Source organism: Sebastes fasciatus, chromosome 8, assembly GCF_043250625.1.
Source record: "Sebastes fasciatus isolate fSebFas1 chromosome 8, fSebFas1.pri, whole genome shotgun sequence".
Classification (NCBI taxonomy): domain Eukaryota; kingdom Metazoa; phylum Chordata; class Actinopteri; order Perciformes; family Sebastidae; genus Sebastes; species Sebastes fasciatus.
In genome coordinates, this window is record NC_133802.1 from 5096146 (window position 1) to 5110464 (window position 14319).

Here is a 14319-nt window from a genome sequence, read left to right on the forward strand (position 1 = left end):
GAGAGGTCAAAAATAAAGTTGTAATACTTTGAGGGAGTTGTCACAAGGGATGCTAATTTTGAATTTCTTTTTTAACAGATAACTGACCCTTGTTAACCGATTATTAACCGTTAACCGTCAAGATTAGTGCGTCGCATGCAGCGGTGCGCCAGCTGCAGTGTATGAACACAACAGACAACTGAGTCCCCAGTTCATCCGTCAGGGAGAGTAAGCAGCCACGATGCTGACGGTATTGTCGAGGACACATGCAGCCACTTTCCCAGTCTCCGCCACACCATTTAGTTTAGCTGCGAGGTTGTCAGCTGTGTGTCTGCCCGGCGTAACGATAGCGAGTATCCGACAAACCGTGTCTGTTTGGTTTGTGCTACGGTAAGCAGCTGTAGCGTTGCCAGTGGCTTCGTGCTCCCCGTTGTTATACACAAATACGCTCTGTCGGCGCGATGTAACGTTAGCGAGTGTCTGACAGACGTGTGTGTGTGTGGCGGCGGAGAGTGTGGGCGTTATAGCTGTGAACGTAGCTGTAGCAGTGTGTGTACAGTTAATTTTTCGGTGAATAAAAGATACGACTCCTCAGCTCAAGACCTGAGCCAACTTCCTGTATCTTGCAACGCCGGCTCAGACTCTCTTAAGGTGGACTGTTAAGGTGGACCAGCTATCCTCCTTTAAGTGAAAAGCCGCTGCTCTGAGTTTTGCTCAGCTTTTTAATAGAATTTTTATATTTCTTTTAACCGTTTAACCGATAGCATTAATCGGTTAAAATTCTTAATGTCGGTTAACGGTTAAGCGGTTAATTATTAACATCCCTAGTTGTAATATTACCAAATTAAAGTCACAATTTTTTGAGAACAACGTCATAATATTGCAATAAAAAAATCTACCTGCCATAAACTATAGTCTGCTGTGCATGACGTTATCAATCTGCTGTTTGGTGAAAAGTTTCGGGAAGCGGCCGCAGCTGATGGATTATCATCATCAATGGTAGAAATCAAAGATAACATCAAATAGCATTAAAGAAATGCAGAACAGTGCGTCAGTAGTTTTCAATAATATCTTCTTATAGTGAGCATATATCACCAATTACGATATTAGTTTTCATGTAGTTTTTGTGTGTAAAATTGCTGCAGTGAACATGACTGCAGGGCGCACTGACTGGACACACCACGGTGACTGCAACACACTGTCTTCTCCATTCACCTACCGGCGTGACTCGCCACCTCTGGAAACTGCATGGCTAATTTATCGCATGAAATGTTTTCAGAACCACATTTCGGTGAACTATTTTCATAATATATGAGAAGAAAGTTTCCAAACGAGCCACCATGTTGGTTCTGGTTCAACCAATCCTGTAACTTCATCACTCTATCAGTCAGTTACTCAGTGACAAACTTTTGCGTTTGTAAGGCTGGCCCTCTGCAGTCCAGCACAAAAAAAGCACAAAAACAAGGGGGGCAGGCAGGAAGTAAAGGAGGACAGAGAAAGGAAACAAGGAAAGGACAGAGTGAAATAAGAAAGTAAAAGAAAACAAAAGAAAGAAGAAGGATTCCCTGAACTCAGAGGGAACCTGACAAAAAAATAACCTCTGGGCAAACAGTCACCCCACTTGGAAAATAATCTCAGTACACTGTGTGACGCCATTAAATCCAGGGAGCGTGATAAAAGGTTATAAAAGTTCAATGAGGCTGTTGGCAACTCTTTTCTGCAACCTATAATTCGGTTAATTTCCCAAGAATGTCAAATTAGAAAAATGTGTGAGACAACAACACGTTGGCTCAATTCAGATGCTTTGACGCAGATGGAGGTCTTTGATGTAGCATTTTTATGGCCATTTTGATTTTTTTGAGATAAATAAGTTAACAACTGCTGCATCCCGGCAATGCCACACTCCATTGATCGAAGCCAAAAGTAAATGCCAGTTTATAATGATTGTTAATAAAACAACACTCATCTTTTTCTTTTGATCTACACTGGACATAAACATCATACCAACTCGAGAACAATCATACATAGCTTGGTCTAGTGTGAGGTATTATACGATGTTACAAATTCAAATGAAAGTTCAACAGTGTATTTTGGTTAGCACCATCCCATCTTTGTTGACCAAGGCCATTTCACAAGTCTCTGGGTAAATGAAACACTCTTCTGTGGGTGCACAACACTATAAAAGGATTCCATAGTGGTAGACTATATAATTTAAAGCAATAATAAGTGATACAAATATCTATTAGTGCAGCTTTAAAGCATGTTTAATTGTAGGGATGCACCAATACCGATACCGGATCAGATATCGGATCGATATTGACTCAAATAGCTGGATCGGGTATCGGTGACAATTGGGCCGATCTATTCAGTTCAATTCTAGGTTTCTATACTATATACATTATATACTTGCATTTTAATTCCCGTTTAAGTTTTGACTCATTTGTTGCTGCATTAAAAGGTTTACACATGAATTGTAATCCCTGTTTATTTTGAAGATTTTTTACCAAGTATCTGGTGTTCAATTTATTTTTTTAATAATAAAGAACAATTCAGTAAATGTATATCTATGTATTTATTTGTTAGGAAAGTAATATTTAAGTCATGCCTGATGTTGCCGTACACATAAAACAATGAGCCCAGTCACTTCCACAGTTCGGCATACAGCTTATTAATTAAACACTGGTATCGGATCGGTACTCAGTATCGGCCGATACCCAAAGCCCAGGTATCGGGACGGAAAAAAGTCTGAAGATCAAAGGGCATGTAGAGGATGACGTTATACCTCTGGATATATTACATACAACTGGTAGCAATGGACAAATTCCAGCAGAACGCTCCGGGGCATCTTCCTCTACTTAAGAAGAAATATCTGAATAATTCAACAACTCCTTAAGCCTAAAGCAGCATATTAGCAGTGTTTCCCATTTAATGTTAATATTTGGACAGCTTGCCATATTCATATTTCATATCCTATGAGGATATGAAATGTTAATTAAATTGAATGTATATTAGAACCACAATTACAATATAACTCTTTGCCAAGGTAGAGTATACTGCCTGAGTACAAGGAAAATAAAAATATTTTTTATCACAACAAAAAAGTGATTTATGGTATGAATTCATGTCAGATGCAGTGATGTACTAAGCCAGTGATCAGTCTGATAGAAGACAGATTTAAGAGAAATATATTTTAAAAAATACCGCATTGTAGTATATTGTAGGGGGAGGGGAAAAAAATTGATTCCAATTCCGATTTTGGAATTGTTTTTTTAATGCTAGAATCGATATAATTGCTTCATTGCGCATAGTAGAAGGAAGTTACCGCTTTTATTGTTGTAGTCTGAGTAACGTGTCGTCATGTCCGTTGCGTATCCGTCACCAAAACAAACCGCAGGAGCTGAAACGGTGGAGGGTCCGCACGGATACGACCTGCACCCTCACATTTTAAATCCAGCGTGGTAAACACTACACATCCAGTAAAGGATGGAAACACTTTGGGTTTCACACATTGCAGGAAAAACAGAGCTAGACATCACGGCTAAAACTGCATGCTAACTCTGTCACGGACAGGAAACGTTATTGTATTACGTTAACGTGCAGTCAAGCCAGCCGTCACTCTCATCTCCATGCTGACTCTACAACTGTAGTGCACCCATACGCTGACATTTATGTTAAATGCATTCAAACGGCCCCGATGGTGCTGACCATGGATGTAGGAAGAGAACGGAGTTGACGGGAGAGCTACAGATGGACTTGGCAAAGTTAGCGGAAGTATAAGCGTGTGACTAAGGTGTTAACAAAGGGAACTGTATATACAAAATACATATATGAAAATAAGATTGACTGGATTCTATTCACCAGCAGTAACAAAACATTACATGTCCCTTATAAATTAAAAAGAAAATACCATTAATTTGTGAAGGAAATGTCTTTTTTTCTTTGATTTTTGGGTTGTTTAATGCCTGACAATGACTGATATATTTGACTTCAAGACATCTCTAACTACATACATGCTGAAAATCAAACATTTTTACTGAATCAATTTATATATTTCCCTAATTAAAAGTCCCTAGAAGTGTATGATTTTACTTTTTCCCATGGTCTAGTGTTAAAAAAGTTGACAAATTTAACAATTAATTGTACTATCGAATTGCAATATTTAAAAATCTCAACACATATCGAATCAGCACCCACGTATGGTGATAGTATCGAATAGGGAGATAGGTGTATAGTATACTGAGTTGACTGCTGTATATTAAATTAATATATACAATGCAGAATTTTTACGAAGCTAGTGATTCGATTAATGAAAGGGTTAAGTATACCAAAGCCTGACATGATGACAACTGACATGACGGGAAAGTCAGTGGAAACTTAAGTGTGTTGCTTTTTTAGGAAATCTAATGTGCTATACATTATACATTAAAGTAGCTTTTGACGACGAGAGTGAGACAGCATGCGAGGTTTAAAGTTTTATTAAAGAAAAGCTGACACCTAAAAAAATCGCTATCTAAATGCTTACTCATTTATTAACTTTTTAAACACATTTGCTTTCAAGTCGCTCATGTTTAAGAGGATGAAATCATCTGTATTTTTTAAATATTGAGCCATGAACTTAAAGCAACCACTTCCCTACACGGATATACTATTACGGTGCTGTAAAATCAAACCCCGTTTGCTGATCAAACTCGCAGCAAAAGTCCACAAAGCGAGAGTCCTTGTGATTTCATCACCTCGCTGCAGTTCCAAAAAAAAGAAAGAAACATAGTGAGGCCTTCTTTGCCCTCTGCCAAAATCTCCATGTCACAGGAAAAAAAAGGCAGCAGGCCAAAACTAACATATTAGCTCAGTGAAATGTAAGGTGCCTAATGTGGCCAGAAAGCATTCAGTCAGAAGGAACTTTCTCTCACTTTACCGGCAGAGCAAAACTCTTTTTAGCATCCCAAACAAACTCATCAGAAAATAGTTTCCTTCCAGTAATATCAAATGATTATTGCTCCATTAGCTGAGGTTTGTGTGGCATACCTAAAATATCTTAAATTGTAGTCTGTTGCTCTGCGAAGACGAAGGCCTGCCGCGCACAAAGCATCTCTTCCTAAGGGCATCTCCTTCTGTTAATTTCCCTTTTAGAAACAAAATTGTAGGAGGATTAATTGTGTGAGACAGTTCAGTAATTTATAACGATCTCTGTTAACAGAGTTGTGGCGGCAGTGGTGTGCAAGAACCAGTTGAACTATAATGACAAAAGTGAGCAACTCTGAAAAGTGAAGCCAATGCTTAGGTGCCTTAAACTTGCATTCTGTCTAATAGCCAGCAGGGGGCGACTCCTCTGGTTGCAAAAAGAAGTCTGATTGAATAGAAGTCTATGAGAAAATGAGCCTACTTCTCACTTGATTTATTACCTCAGTAAACATTGTAAACATGAGTTTATGGTCTCAATCACTAGTTTCAAGTCTTCTTCAATACAGCATGATGTTCATTTAGTAAATTATGGTCCCCTTTAGAGTCAAATAGACCATAAAGCAGGGAATGCTTTAGGGCGTGGCTACCTTGTGATTGACAGGTTGCTACCACGGCGTTGTCCTGGGTGTTGTCTGTGTTTTTGTCATACAACTTTAACCATTTCACAGTGTGTTTTTAGTTAATGTAAGTTAATTATAACCTTTGTAGTCACCTAAAAATGTCTTATTCAGCGTTCGGTTGTACTTAGCTCCACCCTCTCATGTCACTTCTGGTTGCAAAAAAACAAGATGGCGAAGACCAAAATGCCGAACTCGAGGCTTCAAAGCGGCAGTCCACAAACCAATGGGTTACGTCACGGTGACTACGTCCACTTCTTATATACGGTCTATGGACAAAAGCATGAGCATCTTATGCATACTGTAATTCTAAAGTGTGTTCACTTTGGCTAGTACAGGTGTGCAGATATGCAGCCTTGTTTTACATGATTCTACTTGCTTGATAGCCCTACAATTAAAAAAAAAAAGCGAACTTCAGCATGTCAATATGTTCCCAGTGACGATGTTAATTAGCATGGTGATGATAACTGCCATACAAAACATTGAAAAGCTGTGAGGTTGTATTTTACGTTGCTAGTGTTTAAAAAGAACTGATGGTGCTCTGATGTGAAGGTAAACTTTAATTGTCTGTGGTTGAATTGAACGGAACAAATTCACCTTTAGGAACCACAGCGAGGAAGCAGTCGCCCCGGTCTAATAAAACGGATCACTCTGCTCTTGGAATCAAAACAATACAATTCTCTATTGAACATTATTTGCAAGCTTTAGATTACATTTGGTATTAAGACTTACTAGAAGGATCCTTTCATTTTCCATTTTTAACTTGGACTTTGGAGGGAAATTCAACACTGCTCTTTCCTAAGTTGAAAGCTTAGTGCGCTGTGTGTGTGTGAGTGTGTGTGTGTGTGTGTGTGTGTGTGTGTGTGTGTGGGGAAGCCATTTGTATAGGAACCACTAACAGCCAAAAGAACAGGATAAGCCCGCCTGGTATGCAACTCTAATTCATAGCTGCCTTCATCCTCTCGAAAAGGCAGAAAGGTGAATTCCTTTGTGTATCATTTCCACGTGTTAACGGGAGAAGGGCGGCGGTGGATTCAGGAGAAAGAGATACACACAAATGGCGTCAAACTCTGTATTATGTCATAACCATATATTGATAGACAGCCCTCCAAGAAAACCACACATTAATCTACACCTACGCATCCCATGTTTTTCTCTTCTGACTCCAGTTTCCTGTCATTCGGGGACTTGACACACTGGGCACGGCGGTGGCTCTGTGTACAGCTGCCAGCACCTTTGTTGAGCAGGTAATAATAGTTATAATAGCAACATTAAGCCAAGTATCACTTTATCTTCCACCGCAGCAGTATTGTGTAGGGGACTCCTCCCAGCTTGTCTAGACTGCCAAGTATGCAGGTGTAAGTCAATACAGCCCCCCCTCTGCCAATCCACCACCAACACACACAAAGTTCACATTTAAACTTGAATACAATTTGAAGTGTATTTAACAGCATGCTCTCAGCAAGATTTACAACAGTAACACAAACATCCAGCTCAACAAGAAAAAAAAACCAAATAGACAACAGAGGATAGACAGATGTAAGGAGTATACCGCCTCGTAAAAACCAGGTGATTGCGGTAACAGATAAGCTCAGGGTCAGGGGCAGGGGTTAGGATATAGCCTAATAAACTGAAGTGACACTTCTTTAGTCTGTGCTTGAAAACAGACTCTCTCACATTCCCTGATGCGGCTTGGCAAGCGGTTAAAAGGAGAGGAGTTCCGAAGAGGCAGAAGGGCCTGGCACTCAGTGAAGCAGAAGGGCCTCTTACTGAAGGAGAAGAGCCGGACTTTTTCAAGATAATCGGGAGTGTTAAAAACACAGCTGCTCTTCGTCATAATTTCAGTCGAAAACTGCAGAGCCAGACTAGATGAGTGCCAGTATTAGCTACATTTTGTTTCCAGTAGAGCTGACGCCACTAATTTCTTTAACGCATTAACACAATATGCGATTTTTAAGTTGTAGCGGGCTCAGTTTTAAAGATAGAGTGAAGATGCTGGTATTATATGAAACTAGAAAAACCCAAGGAATCCATTGGTACCAACCATGTCATAATAGGAAAAGAAGCCTAAATAACGCTCCAAACTTACGCAAAATTTTGGCGAGGAAAATCTGGCATGGCCATTTCCAAAGGGGTCGCTTGACCTCTGACCTCAAGATATGTGAATGAAAATGGGTTTTATGGGTACCCACGAGTCTCCCCTTTACAGACATGCCAACTTTATGATAATCACATGCAGTTTGGGGCAAGTCATAGTCAAGTCAGCACACTGACTGTTGGGCTGCAGTTTGCCATGTTATGATTTGAGCATATTTTTTATGCTAAATGCAGTACCTGTGAGGGTTTCTGGACAATATTTGTCATTGTTTTGTGTTGTAAATTAATTTCCAATAATAAATATATAAAGAAATTTGCATAAAGCAGCATACTTGGCCACTCCCATGTGTATAAGAGTATTAAATACTTGACAAATCTCCCTTTAAGGTACATTTTGAACAGAATAAAAAATATGCTATTCATTAGCGATTAATTGTGATTAAATATTTGAATCTATTGACAGCCCAAGTTTCCAGTTTTATCGTCACTGACAAAATTCTGCGATGTAGTGGGTGATAAAGGAAGGATGAATAATAGTCCCTTAAAAATGTATGCTACAAAGAACTTTTGAGGTCAAACCATCAGCTGGTCTGTGGCTATAAATGTAATACATATACAGTATACATAAATAGGCTTAATATAAACCTCAACAGCACAGTAACACACACTGAAAGACATAATAAAGATTAGGACTGAATGTAGGACATGGACGTGGACAATGGAAGCTATAAATGGGATGCAGGAATGTGGGATGTAGGACACAGAATATAGGTTTCATGGTGTAGTTCAGACAGAAGGTTTAGATACCATGACGCCATGCACTAATCCTATGTATTACAAGGAAGCTTCTTCACTATGTTGCAGGAATAAAAGACAGCTGCTGTTTGTTTGGAGAAGTCAAGTGTCACTTTCAGGTTTCCCACAACAACATTGACGTGTGCCCACAAAGGCCTCAATTTTTAATGCCTCTAATCCCAGCAAGGTATCACAGTTAAGCACATGGATACCTGAGTAGCTTCTGCACAGAATTATCTCTAAGATAATATAAAGACTACAGACCAAATTTGGCCAGAGGGGGTAAAGTGATGGGTGGGTGGTTTGTGGGCAATGGCCACTTCCTCACTTCCTACCCTCCTACTTTCGGCGCCCTTGCTCGGACCACAGCCATCTTGGAACTCTGCGATCATTTTGATCTCAAGTACTACACACCTGTAGAGTTTTGTGATGCCAAATCGGGGCAGGGGGGCGTAAAAATCCATCTACCCACCTGTAAAATGACTGCATCTTGCACGGTTGTGACGCTATCGTGTTGACAACATTTTTCCCTGATGACACACACACACATACTCACAAGGTGTAAACATTACCGCCCACATACTGTTGCGGCTGGTAACAATAACAGATGGTTTTAACACAGTTAAATTGGTTGGTTTGTGTTGGATGTTTCAATGTTTATCTCTAACTGTCTCTAACTCTAACTGTATTTGTTGGTAGTTTACATCCATCCAAGTAAAACGCTGTACTTTTACTTTTTTCCTTGTTTTACATTGTAATTGTCTCAGTGCGAGCTGGTGAGTCAGAAAGGAGAGGACACAGAAAAGTCTAATTATATAAATCAAGTTAAATTGGCACCAAAGTTCAAAGCTGCGGTACAGAAAATGCATATAAAAGAAGTCGTTTGAGGTAACCATATCCTGACCCAAAGACTATAAACCGATCAAAGAAAACAAAACGATGATGTTTCCGACTAATGTGACTGCTCAGTTGGCCGGGAAAAGACAATGGAAGGATTCGCTAAATGAGAGTGCAGCTTGTTTACATCTGTAAAAACTTTTTTATCAACATCTAACACGTAAGAGCAGGAATATTAAACAGAGTTATATAATATAAGCTGTTTGACATAAGTGTGTTCATGATTCTTCGTAGACCTCCTGTCAAATTACGGCATGCATGTACAGTGTGTGTGTGTGTGTGTGTGTGTGTGTGTGTGTGTGTGTGTGTGTGTGTGTGTGTGTGTGTGTGTGTGTGTGTCGAGTGATGGATGAGCGTTAAAGAGCACAGAATCAGCTGGTGGGTAACATGCCAAGCAAGAGGATAGGCTGTGAGGATACTAAAGCTATACGGTGTGTGTGTGTGTGTGTGTATAGTTGTGGAGTCATATACATGTGTACACACATTAGAGAATGTCATTCATGATGATAGTGAGCCTGAACATCGGCTGCAGCCAAAAAGTCTTTTTTGCTTAGGAAGGTTCCTAACTGAGTGAAATGACAAATATTACATGTCCAAAAAGGAGAAGGAAGAAGTACAGCCTACACATATGGTCCTACCCCTTCTCTATAACTCTAACAATTAACAGTATTTATCATATATTCCTTTTTTATTTCAATTCCAATCTTGGTAATGAAGTGATATTTCTCACCGGTTGTCCACGTTGGGTCAGATATTCCTTTATTATGTGTTGTTGTAAAGTGTTCCAGCAGCAGAAGGACCTGCAGTATCTCTCTTTCACACACCGCGGCTGAAGCAGCCCGTCACTGAGAGAGCTGTTTAAGACCGCACGGGGGGAAGCATCCTCCTTTTGTAGTCCATCTTCAGAACATTGTAGTTTCACCACGGCGGACCCGCGTCACTAACATCCGCCTCCGTCGCATCATAATTATAGAGCCTAGTGAAGTGCAGACGGATTCTCTGAACACCGCGGTTGTCTTTTCCTAAGTCCTTATGTATTCATATCTTTCCTTGACCTCACGACGTTTTCCATCGAGGTCAAGGAAAAGTGGTTAGGAAAAGACATAAGGATGTGATTTTTGGGATTTTTCGACCGCAGCCATGGTTAGTTCTTTAAAAGGTTCAGTGTGTATTACAACCAACTGAGGCTTCTCCAGTGTGCCAAGCGTGTTGGTGAGCTACGGTGGCCGACGCGAAAACGGGAATAGCCCTCTCTAGAGCCATCTGGAGCAGAGCCAGTGTGAAGAGTGTGTGTGTGTACGTGGGAAGTGATTGGTGAAGCACGAGAGAGAGGGCTGCGGTAGCAAGTAACGTTACCGACTCCGGCCCAAGCAGGAAAAGTTAACATAGTTTGGTTTGTCCGTTCCGGACTTCTGTAGAAACATGTCGGACTCCGTGGAGAGGGGACCCGCACCCTATGTAGATATAAACGGCTCATTCTAAGGTTCCAAAAACACAACAATTCTTATTATCAGGTGATTAGGGATGTTAATAATTAACCGTTTAACCGACATTAAGTATTTTAACCGATTAACGCTATCGGTTAAAACAAATATAAATAATTAATTAAAAAGCTGAACAAAACTCAGAGAAGCGGCTCGTGAGTTTATGGAGAAAAGTTGCTCCACCTTAACAGCCCACCTTAAGAGAGTCTGAGCCAGCGTTGCAAGATACAGGAAGTTGGCTCAGGTCTTGAGCGGAGCACAGAGCGGAGAAGTTGTAGCCTCGTAGCATTTATTCACAGACAAATAAACTGCACACACACTGTCTGCTACAGCTACTTTCACAGCTAGAACGCCGCCGACAACCCCACACTCACCGCCGTAACACACACACACACACACACACACACACGGTCTGTCAGTTACTCGCTAAAGTTACGCCGGGCAGACACACAGCTGACAACTTGCTGAACTAAACTAAATGTGTGGTGGAGAGTTACTGGGAAAGTGGCTGCATGTCCGCGACACTACATGCAGCACCGTGGCTGCTACAGTAACTCTCCCGGACGGGTGAACTGGGTACTCAGTTGTCTGAAAAAATTTAAAATCAAAATTAGCATCCCTACAGGTGATTATAAATTTTAAAAAAACTAATACTTCCGTCAAAAGATTCCCCAAAATGTTACACACTGGTCATTTAAATGTGTGTGTTCGCCTGGGAAATCCAGAATAATTGATAGTAGTAGTATACTGCTAACAGAAACATAGTACTACAGATAAAGGATGAATGGCGTTGAATGCCATTCTCTACAATGGCTTCCACTGTGAAAGAGCGGCACATAATCTTAGACGAGTCATGGCGGGAAAGAAGTGGTTACAGTGCGGCGGCCAGGGCAGAGATTAGCCCCTGTGATAAAAGGAGAAACTCTCACAGGCAGATTAACGCAGTGCAAATGGCCTCTTGAAAGAGATCCTTCAGATCCAAACACAGACATAAGCTTCCATTCAAACGCCTATTATCCAATTCAATTCCATCCTATCCGTCTTTTCATTCAGTTTAATACATTCTGCCACTAATCTAATACTACTCGATTCGTTCCTATTCAGTGTCAGAGAGGTATTAAAAAGAGGTCTTAAGGCTGGCATCTTCAATGCCAGAGTCTGTCAATCAAGCACAGACCAGCAGGGCTCTGGTAAATTCAATAATCACTTTTTCCATGAGATCATAAAGTGAACTTTTCTGGTGTTACCTCAGAGCTCAGTTTTAACTGATTACTGTGAAATTACAATCTTTCAGCATCGTATGAGGAGACATGTCACAACATGTCTGTGACCAGTTAAGCAGCAGAGTTGGTCTTTTTTCTTCAGATTGATAGGCATTCCTTTTCTAAAAGTCAGACACATTAAGAATGGATTTTATGGACTCGGGTGTCATGCAGCTTGATCCAATTGTAATAATGACATGATCTCTTTCAACACTGACTGCTAATCTGTACTTGTGTATATTTTAGGGCTGTCAAGCGATTAAACTGTTTAATCGCGATTGTCCATAGTTGATAGTGATTAAACGCAAATTAATCACTCATTTTTTATCTGTTTAAAATGTACCTTAAAGGGAGATTTCTCAAGTATTTAATACTCTTGACAACATGGGAGGGGGCAAATGTGTGTGCTTTAAGCAAATGTATGTATATATGTATTATTGGAAATCAAATAACAACATAAAACAATGACAAATGTTGTCCAGAAACCCTCACAGGTTACATGGCAAACTCAAGCCAAACAGGCAACAATGGCTGTCAGTGTGCTGACTTGACTATGACTTGCCCCAAACTGCATGTGATTATCATAAAGTGGGCATGTCTATAAAGTGGAGACTCGTGGGTACCCATAGAACCCATTTTCATTCACATATCTTGAGGTCAGAGGTCAAGGGACCCCTATGAAAATGGCCATACCAGGTTTTACTCGCCAAATGTTAGAACAAGTTTGGAGCGTTATTTAGCCTTCTTTGCGACAAGCTAGTATAGTAGGTACCAATGGATTCCTTTGTTTTTTTGTAGTTTCACGATACCAGTATCTTCACTCTCCCTTTAAAACTGAGCCCACTACAACCTAAAAATGGAAATTTGCGTTAATGCGTTAAAAAAAGTAGTGGCGTTAAAAACAAATTTGCATTCACGCATTATTATCACGTTAACTTTGCCAGCCCTGTTATATGCACAAGCAAACCATTGGTGTTAGTGTTACCGTTCCAAGTTAACTTCCAAATGAGGTGCACATCATAAAATAGAAAATGGAAAAGCTAAAGTCAGAGTTTTCACTTACTTTGCCCTCTCCCCCTGGCTGTATGGATAGTGTACAGACTGTGCTTCATTGATGCCTCCCTCACTCTGCTGTTGCACCTGTTGGGGCAGGGCAACTTGCACCTTATCAGTACATGGATTTTTGATGACCTTAGGGTGTGCTCCAACACCTGAGCGGCACGGTGCCAGTTTAAGCCGGGTGGGTGTGGTTTCCACTCCACACTAAATAGCACATGCAGCTTACGGAAAGTTGATCAAGGACTCCGTGTAGCAACACCACGTGTAGGCTTATCAACAGTATTGTAAACAATACACACTGACACACACATGTTACACATGATTTGGCATGATTTAATCAGAATGGAAAAGGCACTACACGTCTCTGCCAACACTGCAAAGTTTACCACAGCATCCCTGCTGCCTTTGACTATCAGCTGGTAGAGATTCAGTGACATTGAGCCTGTACATTTGTGTACTTCCAATTTCAAATAAGAGCAAGCAAGGCTGATTTCTTCTTTGTGTATTTTCTTTGTCAAACTCTTACATGGCTGAAGCATTTTAAGAAGATGATAGATTATAAAACTGTATTCATCACATTTTACACTGTAAACATCCGACACCTAATCCAGGGTGAAAAACAGTGCAGTTGGTTTACTGCTGATAAGCCTCAATACCATAATTACCAAAATTGCTAGCTACCAAATATCAATCGTAGGTCCATGGTCAGCATGCTAACAATTAGCATGAGCCAAGTGCTAAAAAATAAGTTGCAAGTGAAAATGGTCGCTTGTAGTAATGAACCCACAGAGAATCAACCCAACTCTGCAGCTCCCATCAGCTCAGTGGACCATTGTAGCATCTTTCAGCTCATTGTTTTGGTTTTGCGGCCCTCAACTTTACTGTTTAGGTTCACTCTCCCCGCTCTCGTAGGGTTGTTTTTGGGCGTAGCAGGCAGCTGTTTTCAAAGAAAAAGCTCTGATAAACCCCCTGTAGTACACTCCCTGTCCAGCACCAAACAGCCGACAGACAAAGGTAGCGACTAGTTGGGAACATAGTGGAGCATTTACCAGATATTTTCCTCAGGAATTAAGCATGGTTTATACTCGCCATAGTGTCTCTGGCGCGAGGGTGCGCGAGCCAAAAAATTACATCAGCACGTATAGCACGTATATATTTCAACGTAAC

At 40.5% G+C, this 14319-nt stretch overlaps 1 protein-coding gene across 1 annotated transcript in view; it reads right to left on the bottom strand.

Annotated features, from left to right (window-relative positions):
* The window catches only part of LOC141772176 (vitamin D3 receptor A), a 105206-nt gene that overhangs the window by 59321 nt on the left and 31566 nt on the right, over positions 1-14319 (bottom strand). The gene's annotated exons all lie outside the window — the stretch shown is intronic.